A 7,999-nucleotide genomic window follows, 5' to 3' on the forward strand; every position below is an offset into this window, starting at 1 on the left:
CCCTCTGCCCATGGACACAAGGAGGACACTCACACTTGGGCATTTTCACTCTACCAATCCATCCTTTCTTGCTGTGCTACATGTTTGTTATTAAGGCAAAGTTAGGTCATGACTTTTTTGTCTTTCTTGCAAGTAAAAAGTCACTGTGAAAAGTGAATTGCTGCATTCTGTTTAGATTCACCCTTTTCTCCTCTGCTTGTCCCTTCACAGCTGCAGAGATGTGCCTTTGCCCAGCTAAAGTACTTGTCCAATCTGACCGGGTTTACACTGTAGCCCTAACTACCATGGATACATTGATTTTTACTTGAAAATCAAAACCACCGTGCTTCCATTTTCATAGAAATTGAAAAAAAAATAACATAACCCACGTCAAAGAGAAAAAGGTCACTTCCGGACTTGACTAGCATCAGGAAACAACACTTTAGGACATTTTCAGTGCCTGCTTTCACCCCTAGTAAAGCCCATAAATCTAGCACAGCTGGAGGATGGTGGCTTGACTCTACATGCAAAAAGTTGAACAGGGTAAGTCAGAAATGCACCATTCTTCTTTTCAAAAAATCTCAGATCTTAAACTTCTGAAATTTACTTAGATCCCTTCCTCCCCATTCCCTACCTTTCCCCTTCTGTCAAAATAACATTTGTTCATCCAAATTTGTTGCACACCAATTATAGTCCAGGCACTGTTCCAAGAAGGCATCAATTCCCTTAGCCACTCATACACCATAAACTCTGTTTGCTGCTATTTCAAAGACAGGCATGTGTGTATATACTCAGAGGCAAGAACTGGAGTGAGGAGAGAGACAGGAGTTTGGAGCATGAAAGGCAAGAAGAAGGATCTCCTTTCTGGGACAGGTTCATGTTTGGATGTCATTATAAAATGCAATAACATTAACAATAATAATCTTAAACAAATGGTGTTTCCCTACCGTGTTATGTATCTAAAATGGATTTGCTAGGTAAACGTATAGTTCAAGCATTTATTGGGAGCCTGCTAGGCATGCTCACTATGGGTCAAATGCTGTAGCCTCAAGCTTCTTACAGAGTCACTGGGGAGAGACCTCAGTAGCTACCAAGAATACAGGTGATACAAATCACATGGCGGTTAAAGCTGTTTGCTCTGAAGTCTGGCAGATCTGTGTCAGATAGCTAGCTCCATCACTTCGTGACAGAACTTGGCAGTTCCAAGCCCCAGTTTCCTTATCTGGTAAGTGGGAATGAGAGCACTCACAGGATGATTGCAAAGAGTAAGTGAAATGATGAAGGCAGCATGCTTGGTATTTAATATAAGCTCTCTACATGTAAACAGTTGGTGTAATCTTAAAAATAATCATCATTGACCTCAGGTAGAAGTGTGCTATGAAATCCTACAGAGGAAAGATGGATATGTTTCTTACTGGAAATCGAGGTGGGAACACAGAGCAGAGGTTATTTCAGCAGCAACTATCTTCTGAAAATTGCAGTGAATGACAGAGTAAGAGAAGAGGAATTCAGGGATGTGGTGAGGACCACCCACCTGTGCAAAGGGGAGTTGGGGAAGGACCGGGGAGGCCCCGGGTCAGAAGGAATCTGGGCTTGTGGAGGACAGGTGGGGACTTAGTGTGACTACAGCCTGAAAACACAGCCTAGGGGAGGCCAAAGACGCCTTGTGAGGAAACCTGATCATGGTCTCAGAGGCAAAGGGAGACGCCAAAGGATTTTAAACTTGAAGAGGAAGGGAGTGAAATGACCAAGTAGGAGTTTGGATTCTTACCCATTAAACTACTATAGAGGTCCATTTGCCTCAAGGAAACCCCTAGAGGATGACAGATCAGCTTGAGCAGCGTCACCACTGTGAACACCTAACACCCTGAATTGCCTGCTGTGAACAATTTACTTTAGCCACCTTGCCTACCCACTTTACTAAGACCCCCATAAAAGCAGGGATGTTGCTGCCTTGCTCATCAAGATTATGTTGGCAGGGCCCAGCACTCGGTAGGCTTGCAAACAGCCAGTGGGTGATCTCCCTTCCTGGATCCAGCGTTTAACCATAAATGGAACTTTCCTTGGTGCTGCAAAAAAAAAAAAAAATCACTCATCTATCCACTGAACAATGGTAGAGTTCCCAGGAACCCTCTCACCACTAGGGTTTTCTTATCCTAAAACTGTTCTGGAGGCCAGGAACGTGATGTTCTTCTCCTTTGAATCACTCACTTCCCCAGTATTCACTTATTAGTTCTGCATCATTAAAAATCATTAAGCTACATTGCTTTTAAAATGTTCCAGTATTTTTACTTGCTAAGATTAACTTCTTATTCTAATTCACTGCAATGACATGCATTAAATTAAATAGATTATGAACTCCTGGCATTTCAGAATATGTTTTATATTTCAAAGTTGCCATACAACCAGAAAAGTGTTTGTTTCCTTTTGTGCTTACTTTTTATGATCAAAGAGAGTTATGCAATCCAATGTGTTTCTTCCTTTGCAATGGTTACCAGGAAGCTCATATTTATATACATTATACTCAACTGATGAAACTGCCATCAGTCAGGGTGCATTTCTATCACATTTACTTTCTACATTTATATCTCAACTCTATATTTTACATTGTGTTAATGGTGCCAATTCTTAAATATCTAAACATTTATTTTGTTACCTAAAACTTTTTTCTTTTTTTTCTTTATTTATTTGAGAGGCAGAAAAACAGAGACAGTTAGAGACCTCCCATTTGCTGTCTCACTCCTCAAATGCCCAGGAGCCAGGAAATCAAACCAGATTTTCCATGTGGGTGGCAGGAACCCAATCAATTGAACCATCATCTGCTGTCTCCCAGGGCACAGGAAGCTGGAATCAGGAGTGGAGCCAGGACTCAAACCCAGGCACAATGACATGGGATGCAGGTTCCCATACAGCATCTTAACCCTGGTGTCAAATGCCCACACCTCAGAATCTTTTTTCAAGTTGACAGGATTATCATATATGTGTGTACATGTGTCTGCATGCATGTAAATGTACATACACACACCATGAGATATCTTCACAAAGGTCATGGAAAATGTGTATTATGAAAAAATATACATGGATTTCAAAATGTGCTGCACCAAAACAAACATCTATCAATTCCATTTTTGTCTACCAACTTTCTGATTCTTTTAAGATTTATTGAAATATGTGAAATATATATGAAAGTCAGAGTTACATAGAGAGAGAGGGAGGGAGAGGGAGACCTTCCATCAGCCTGTTCACTTTCCAAATGGTTCCAACAACCAGGGCTGAGCCTGGTTGAAGCCAGGAGCCAGGAACTTCATCTGGGTCTCCCACAGGGATGGTGGGGCCCAAGCACTTGGGCCATCTTCTGCTACCTCAGGCTATTAGCAAGGAGCTGGATTAGAAGTGCAAGAGCCAAGGCACTAACCAGCACCCACATGGGATGCAACATCATAGGCAGCATCTTTCCCTAATATGCCACAACTCCACCCCCAATCCACGAACTTTCTGAAGTACCCTGGTGTGTATGCTTAGTTTTATAAACAAGCAGGTTATCAATATGCACACACAAATCTACCCAATGCTGGAATTACACCTATCTCTCTCTCTCTTCCAGATGTCTTCTGCCCTGCCCCCTTCGGGCTCCTGTGTCTTCTCCAGTAGTCTACTTTTGTCACACAAGAACCAGGACAGACAACTCCTCTACATGACAGAATCCCACAAAGCATTTTCTTATGTGACAGCATGAGTTAGCAATGTAGACCTTACTAAAGAATTAACAGGTCCGTCTAAAGCAAGTACTTTATTCTCTTCGCCAAATCCCTGTTGGTTTCCAGCCTTAATTTTGGTTTCTAAGTTAATTTTAACACGATAAACCAGAGGGCATCAAACATTTTCTGTAAATGTCTAAAAAATTTTTAAAAAATCATTTCAGACTCTGGGGCTATGATGTCCCTCATAACTTCTTTACTCTGCTGTTCTAGTGGCAATGCAGCCATAGACAATTCAAAATAAAATGCAATAAAAGTTTATTTATAAAAATAGGTGACTGCTGGATTTGACTCATGGGCCTGGTTTTCTGACCCTGCTCTAAACGTTCCCCCCACTGCACCTGTCTTCACAAAGTCTTCTCAGGGAGGTGGACTACGGCTCGACGGCAACGCCCAGTTTCTTCAAGGAGCCCCAGCAAGACGAAGGACTCTGCAGTTAATGGGACATGTCCCTCATTGTTCAAAAAGGAGTTTAATTGGTTATTTATTGCTTGAACATGCCCTGGGGCTATCTGTCCTTCTCTCACATACACCAATTTAAAAAAAATTTTTTTCTACCATGTACAGTAATTAGAAGATAATTTCAAAGGAATAAAATTATCACAATTGTTTTCCAAATACATCTTTATCTGCATGAGCAATTCTATTTTAGACCCTATTATCTAATACAGTCGATGTTAGAAAGAATGCTCAACCAAGAGGAAGAACTCGGCTTCATACCTCACTTACTCAGTGCAACCTGAACATGGACAATAGCTTTATTATGACCCAGTTTTTTCATCTATGCCATGGAGTAGTAATTCACCTGCTTGAAGGCCAGAATACAGACCAGACGATTTCTTGGGGTTTCTTTCTGGAAGTTAGGCAGATTATTTTCCTAAACCACTGTTTTTCAGGTGGTTTCAAGAATCATAAGTTTTTCTAGGGTGCTTATTAAAACACAGATTACCAGACCTAGGCCTGCGTTTCTGATGCAGTGGCTCTAGTGAGAACTGAAGTCTGCCAAGTTCTCAGATGCTGCTGCTGGTAGTGGTGCTTCTGGTGGTGCTGGTCCAGGAACCGTACTTTGAAACCACAGACTGTATAGGGAAGTAGGGGAGGGAGGCCAGTAGCTTGTTCCTCTTCATCTTCTCAAAGTAGGGTTTCTTCTTGAAGGAATGACAGATTAGTTCCATTTGCCCACTGAGTCTCAGGTGCCACAACCACATCTCGACCACTAATTCCAAACTAAAAGGAGCTTGAGGACATCCTTGCAAAGCCAGGCTGGTGAGCAGTCAGGCCAGTCATCTGGAGGAGGACAGGGAAATGGGGGACAGCTGAGAAGTGAGGGCAAAAATGCCGTCACACATCCCAACTCCTTCGCATAAACTACTCTTCTAGAACTTTCTCTAGCAACACCATGTCAACACAAGCATTGATTAAGGGTTGCCCATACACAGGCCCCGCACCAAGAACAAGACATCAGAAGACTGAGAAAGAGCAAACTCTCCTCAGGGACTCTCAGTCTTGAGGGTGGAAGGGAGGCAAAATTCCCAGATGTTCACACATTTGACAGCGGCATGCCAAGACAAGCAGATAACTCAATAGGTCAAGTGGCATGGAGATAAAGAGTTCAAGAGAAAGGATATTGGTGGGCTCAAGAGACCCATGCAGGTCTTCCTGGAGGATGTCAGACAGGCCATCAAGGGTTTTGATGGACAAGAAGGACTGAAGCAGTCGAAGGGAATGGAAAACAAGAGAAGAGCCTGGACAGGTCTGAAATATTAGCAAAGAGCGTGGAACAAACAGAGTGCACTGAGCCTGTCTCTACCTGTTCCCATGGGAACTCATCCCCATGTCAGGGTTGTGGTTTCCCCCTTTGAGGAATGAGAGATTTAAGCTAAATCACAATTTTCTAAGTTTTTGTTCATCTTGGAGAGCCCATAGTCCAGGACAGAGTGATTAAGAAGGCTGGGCCCAGCCCTGCTGTCTGTTACCACTTCACTCCAGCCAGAGCGGCAGCTCTGCTTTCTCCTATTTTAACACTCTTGGTACAGTTTGTCCCCCAAAAGGATCTGCAACCCTCTCAGCAAAAAAAAAAAAAAAAAAAAAAAAAATTAATTCACCAAACCCCCTTCCATCCACATGCTGGGTAGCTACAGAGAGAGAAGGGAGCCAGGTGACGCAGGGGATGGACTTTGGATTCACCAGGCTGAATCCTGGAACAACTGGAAAGCGGACAGGAGTTGAGAAGCAGGGAGCCACTGAAGGCTTGTGAGTGGGGCAGTGCCGCCACAAAAGCAGTGAGATTGGGCTTATGGGCTCCTAGAAGCTGCTCTGAAAAATCTCAACTGCTCAGAAGGTTCTGAGTAAAAACAAAGGGTGATTTTTTTCCCCTTGTCAGCCTTCCCTGCGAGGACATTGTACTACTATATGCAAAATGGGTAACTGTAAGACAAACATTTTTTTTCCGCTGCCTTTCTCAGCCCCACGGGCCTTCAGGAAGACTTGAAGTTCAAGCAAAGCCTCTTTATTTTTCAACACCCACAGCTTCCATTCAACAATCAGAAGTTTTCCACTTTGATCAAAGAGGCTGAACTGAGAGGGCCAAGGGAACAGCCTGTTCTCAGCAGCTCCGGGCAGACCACAGAGTCCCTGCTGCCCACTCACTGTCCAGGCCCACCAGGCTACACAATCTTCTCTCCAAAGAGACAGTTGCGTGCCCCCAAAAAACACAGGCCCATCTCACTGACCAAAACAAATGAAATGTGCACACACACTTCTTCCAAGATCAAGCTCAACTTGGGATCAAGAACACTTGGCTATAAAGTGGATGTATACCGCTTATCACTCTGTTTAGCACAAGAAAATAGTTCATCTCTTGATGCCTCTTCCACTTCCCCATTTCATGATGTTATAGATTCACCAGGAAGGGATATCCAAGACCAACTCTGAACATCTGACCTAACTCAGGTGATGCAATAGCACTAATGACAATGATGCAAGTATAGCTTTGAACACAGACAGTTCCTTAGGGAAGTGCTGGGCTCCCCACTGGTTCCCGGAGATACACACAGCTGGACAGCGAGCAGAAAGGAGAGGAGTGCTCTCAAATCTGGGCTACTTGCAGGGGGACACCCAAAGCAGTTTTCCAAGACCCACATCTGGAGGCAGCAACTCTGCAGTGATTAATATTTTCATTAGTAACCACAAAAGTGACTCAGCTCGGCCCCCAGAGAACCTAGCTATCCAAACTCCAGACTTGACCCGGGGCACTCTTTGGGATGTTTACCAGAAATCGCTGCATACCATCGGCCAAGTCTATTCCCATTCATGGAGTAACCTCATGCCGCTTCATTTGATCTTCACCATGACTGTAATGCTGATGGGTACAAGGAAGCAAAGCTGACAGGGGGAAGGGCTGAGACCAGACTTCAGGTTCTCCACCTTCAAATGCACTGACGCCTAAATGACCAAGTAAGGACCTTGGGGACTGGCAGGTTTGGATATGCACCCAACTGCTTTCATTGATCAGCATTTGTGACTCTGGTTGGGATCATTTTCAACCTCTCAGGTCCTCAATCCTCCCATCTGCAGAAAAGAAATGTCACCTGCCTCAAAGGGTAGAGTGAGGCCATCTGCAGAGCCCCCAGCACTGTGCCTGAGACAGCTGGAGTTCAATTACAGTAGTCACACATACATGTATGCACACTCCACACACCGTCACATTCACATACAAACAACACACACTGCACATAACGTACATCACAAACACAGCCTTCAGACATACACCATACAGAACACACAACACAAATACCCACCCACCACAAAGCACACACACACACACACACACCCTGCATTTTCACACCACACTGCCTCCCCACTCCCCTACTGTCACCACTAATTCCTTCCCCTTTTCATGGTTTGCTCAGGTTCATGAGATCAAAAAACACTCTAAGGGTGTTTGCTGAAAACATCAGTGTCTCCCGATTCCCACTGTCTAACAACCTCTAAAACTGCTCTTCGATTTCATTTTGCCTGTCTCCCTTTGGACAACACTCCGCATTTCTGGGAGCCTCCTTTCCAGATAACAGGGAGCATGCCCAGTTATCAGCAGTTGCAGTCTACCCAAGTGAGCTCTTCGGGGTCATTCCAAGGATTCCAAGGAGTCCAAGGCAGTCCGTGGAATCCAGCCTCTGAGACCACCTCCCACAGGAGGTCCTCTGAGGCATGGCCTCGCCAAAGCCAAGGAGTCACTTGTGCAGCAGGAAGCAGTTTGGGGG

The sequence above is a fragment of the Lepus europaeus genome, chromosome 12 (assembly GCF_033115175.1).
Source record: "Lepus europaeus isolate LE1 chromosome 12, mLepTim1.pri, whole genome shotgun sequence".
In the NCBI taxonomy this organism is placed as follows: domain Eukaryota; kingdom Metazoa; phylum Chordata; class Mammalia; order Lagomorpha; family Leporidae; genus Lepus; species Lepus europaeus.